The following is a 4,311-nucleotide window of genomic DNA, read 5'->3' as shown; positions in this document are numbered from 1 at the left end:
GATTGATTTGCTGATACTAAAGAATCCTTGCATCCCTGGGATAAAGCCCACTTGTTCATGATGTACGAACTTTTTAATATGCTGTTGGATTCTGTTTGCTAGAATTTTGTTAACGATTTTTGCATCTATGTTCATCAGTGATATTGGCCTGTAGTTTTTTGTGTGGCATCTTTGTCAGGTTTTCGTATTAGGGTGATGGTGGCCTCATAGAATAAATTTGGAAGTTTGCCTTCCTCTGCAATTTTCTGGAAGAGTTTAAGTAGGATAGGTGTTAGCTCTTCTCTAAATTTTTGGTAGAATTCAGCTGTGAAGCCGTCTGGTCCTGGGCTTTTGTTTGCTGGAAGATTTCTGATTACAGTTTCGATTTCCATGCTTGTGATGGGTCTGTTAAGATTTTCTATTTCTCCCAGGTTCAGTTTTGGAAAGTTATACTTTTCTAAGAATTTGTCCATTTCTTCCAAGTTGTCCATTTTATTGGCATATAATTGTTGATAGTAGTCTCTTATGATCCTTTGTATCTCTGTGTTGTCTGTTGTGATCTCTCCATTTTCATTTGTAATTTGTTGATTTGATTCTTCTCCCTTTGTTTATTGATCAGTCTGGCCAATGGTTTGTCAATTTTATTTATCTTCTCAAAGGACCAGGCTATAGCTTTGTTGATTTTTGTTATGGTCTTTTTTGTTTCTTTTGCATTTATTTCTGCCCTAATTTTTAAGATTTATCTCCTTCAACTAACCCTGGGGTTCTTCAGTTTTTTCCTTTTCTGGTTTCTCTAGGTGTAGAGTTAGATTATTTATTTGATTTTTCTCTTGTTTCTTGAGGTGAGCCTGTATTGATATGAACCTTCCCCTTAGCACTGCTTTTGCTGAGTCCCATAGGTTTTGGGTTGTTGTGTTTTCATTTTCATTCATTTCTATGCATATTTTGATTTCTTTTTTGATTTTTCTGTGATTTTTTGGTTATTCAGAAGTGTGTTGTTTAGCCTCCACATGTTGGAATTTTTAATAGTTTTTTTTTTCATGTAATTGACATCCAATTTTACCTCATTGTAATCAGAAAAGATGCTTGAGATGATTTCAATTTTTTTTGAATTTACGAAGGCTAGATTTATGGCCCAGGATGTGATCTATCCTGGAGAAGGTTCCGTGTGCACTTGAGAAAAAGGTGAAATTCTTGGTTTTGGGGTGAAATGTCCTATAGATATCAATTAGGTGTATTTGGTCCATTGTGTCATTTAAAGTTTGTGTTTCCTTGTTACTTTTCTGTTTAGTTGATCTATCCATAGGTGTGAGTGGGGTGTTAAGTTCTCCCACTATTATGTTATTGTTAATTTCCCCTTTCATATTGGTTAACATTTCCCTTACATACTGTGGTTCTCCTATGTTGGGTTCATATATATTTACAATTGTTAGTTATACCTTCTTGGATTGGTCCTTTGATCATTATGTAGTGTCCTTCTTTGTATCTTTTCACAACATTTATTTCAAAGTCTATTTTATTTGATATGAGTATTGCTACTCTTGCTTTCTTTTAGTCTCCATTTGCGTGAATATCTTTTTCTAGCCCTTCATTTTCCATCTGTATGTGTGCTTTACTTTGAGGTGAATCTCTTGTAGACAGCATATTTAGGGGTCTTATTTTTGTATCCGTTCAGCCAGTCTTTGTCTTTTGGCTGGGGCATTCAACCCATTTACATTTAAGGTAATTATTGATCAGTATGATCCCATTGCCATTTATTTTATTGTTTTGGGCTTGACTTTATACACCCTTTTTGTGTTTCCTGTATAGAGAAAATCCTTTAGCATTTGTTGGAGAGCTGGTTTGGTGGTGCTGAATTCTCTCAGCTTTTGCTTGTCTGTAAATATTTTGATTTCTCTTTTATATTTGAATGAGATCCTTGTTGGGTACAGTAATCTGGGTTGTAGGTTTTTCCCTTTTATCATTCTTAGTATGTCCTGCCATTCCCTTCTGGCCTGAAGAGTTTCTATTGAAAGATCAGCTGTTATCCTTATGGGAATCTCCTCTGTGTTATTTCTTGTTTTTCCCTTGCTGCTTTTAATATTTGTTCTTTGTGTTTGATCTTTGTTAATTTCATTAATGTGTCTTGGCGTGTTTCACCTTGTGTTTATCCTGTTTGGGACTCTCTGGGTTTCTTGGACTTAGGTGCATATTTCCTCCCCCATCTTAGGGAAGTTTTCAACTATTGTCTCCTCAAGTATTTTCTCATGTCGTTTCTTTTTGTCTTCTTCTGGGACTCTTATGATTCGAACGTTGGGGCATTTCACATTGTTCCAGAGGTCTCTAAGGTTGTTCTCATTTCTTTTAATTCTTTTTTTCTTTTTTCCCTCTCTGCTTCATTTGTTTCCACCATTCTATCTTACACTTCACTTATCCTATGTTCTGCCTCAGTTATTCTACTGTTGTTTCCCTGCAGAATGTTTTTGATCTCAGTTATTGCATTATTCAGAGAAGGCAATGGCAACCCACTCCAGTACTCTTGCCTGGAAAATCCCATGGATGGAGGAGCCTCATAGGCTCATGGGGTTGCTAGGAGTCGGACATGACTGAGCGACTTCACTTTCATATTCACTTTCATGCGTTGGAGAAGGAAATGGCAACCCACTCCAGTGTTCTTGCCTGGAGAACCCCAGGGACAGCGGAGCATGGTGGGCTGCTACCTATGGGGTCTCACAGAGTCGGACACGACTGAAGTGACTCAGAAGCAGCAGCATTGCATTATTCATTATTGATTGACTCTTTTTTATTTCTTGTAGGTCCTTGTTAAACGTTTCTTGCGTCTTCTCAATTCTTGTCTCCAAACTGTTTATCTGTAACTGCATTTTGTTTTCAAGATTTTGGATCATTTTTACTATCAGTATTCTGAATTGTTTTTCAGGTAGACTCCCTATCTCCTCCTCTTTCGTTTGGTTTGGTGGGCATTTATCATGTTCCTTTACCTGCTGAATATTTCTCTGTCTTTAATCTTGTTTAGATTGCTGTGTTTGGGGTGGCCTTTCTGTATGCTGGAAATTTGTGGTTCCTCTTTATTTTGGAGGTTCCTCCTTGTGGGTGGGATTGGATGAGTGGCTTGTCAAGGTTTCCTGGTTAGGGAGGCTTGAGTCGGTGTTCTGGTTGGTGGAGCTGGATCTCTTCTCTCTGGAGTGCAATGAAGTGTCCAGTAGTGAGTTTTGAGGCATATGTGGGTTCAGTGTGACTTTGGACAGCCTGTATATTAATGCTTAAGGCTATGTTCCTGTGTTGCACGAGAATTAGTGTGGTATGTCTTGCTCTGGAACTTGTTGACTCTTGGCTGGAGCTGGATTTCAGTGTAGGTATGGAGGCCTTTGGATAAGCTCTTGTCAATTAATGTTCCCTGGAGTTAGGAGCTCTCTGGTCTTCTCAAGGTTTGGATTTTAGCCTCTTGCCTTTGGCTTTCAGTCTTATTCTTACAGTATCCTCAAGACTTCTCCATCCATACAGCACAGATGATAAAAGATCTAGGTTAATGGTGTAAATATTTTCCACAGTGAGGGACACCCAGAGAGGTTTGCAGAGTTACATGGAGAAGAGAAGAGGTAGGAGGGAGATGGAGGAGACCAGGAGGAGAAGAGGGGGAATCAACAGGGAAGAGAGCAATCTAGCCAGTAGTCAATTACCTATTGGCTCTCCACAGCCTGGAACACACAGAGAGTTCACAGAGTTTCACAGAGAACAGAAGAGGGAGGAAGGAGATAGAGGTGACCAGGAGGAGAAGAGGGGAGTCAAAAGGAGAGAGACAGATCTAGCCAATAATCAGTTGCCTAAGTGTTCTCCACAGCCCGGAATACCAAAAGAGATGTACAGAGTTGGGTAGAGGAGAGAAGGGGGATGAAGGAGATATAGGTGATCTCGGGGAGAAAACGGAGAGTTAAAAGGCGTAGGGGGCAATCAAGCCATTAATCACACTCTCAAGTAAAAATGGGTACTGAAGATTGGATTCTTATAGGTACAAAATTGGTAACGAATACCAAAAGGCAAAGATTGAAAATCTGTAGTAGAGGTTAGACTATCAAAAATACAATATTAAAAAAACTAAACAAAATCACAAAAATTATAAGGAATATATATGAAATTTGCTTTAAAATAGGATTTTTTTGCAATTTAGGTTATAAAAATGAAAATTAAAGGGGGTAATAAAGGCCTTAAAAATAAAAAAAAATTAGAGAAATGATAATAGTAAAATATATCTAGGAATTTCTCTGGAGTTGTTGAGGGCAGTGTGGGGTCAGTTCAATTTCAGATAGTTCCATGTTCCAGCTTATAGTTCTTCTC

Source organism: Bos indicus, chromosome X, assembly GCF_029378745.1.
Source record: "Bos indicus isolate NIAB-ARS_2022 breed Sahiwal x Tharparkar chromosome X, NIAB-ARS_B.indTharparkar_mat_pri_1.0, whole genome shotgun sequence".
In the NCBI taxonomy this organism is placed as follows: domain Eukaryota; kingdom Metazoa; phylum Chordata; class Mammalia; order Artiodactyla; family Bovidae; genus Bos; species Bos indicus.
This window is presented reverse-complemented; position numbering follows the sequence as displayed.